We start from the raw sequence: 218 nt of genomic DNA, 5'->3' as shown, positions 1-218 counted from the left end.
TAGGAGAATGATTTCTATTTGTATCGCGTAACGAACAATTGTCAAATAAAAATTATCATATACAATCTGCTTTTATTAAATCTGATTAAACTGTAAACAATTGACATATATATCTTTTTAAGAATTCAAAAAAATATAATTTTGATAAACTCAAATATTTAACAAATTAAACAATCTATAAATATTAGCGATAACGTTAATTATATAATTATTATATT

Source organism: Trachymyrmex septentrionalis, unplaced genomic scaffold (assembly GCF_001594115.1).
Source record: "Trachymyrmex septentrionalis isolate Tsep2-gDNA-1 unplaced genomic scaffold, Tsep1.0 scaffold20, whole genome shotgun sequence".
Classification (NCBI taxonomy): Eukaryota; Metazoa; Arthropoda; class Insecta; order Hymenoptera; family Formicidae; genus Trachymyrmex; species Trachymyrmex septentrionalis.
This window is presented reverse-complemented; position numbering follows the sequence as displayed.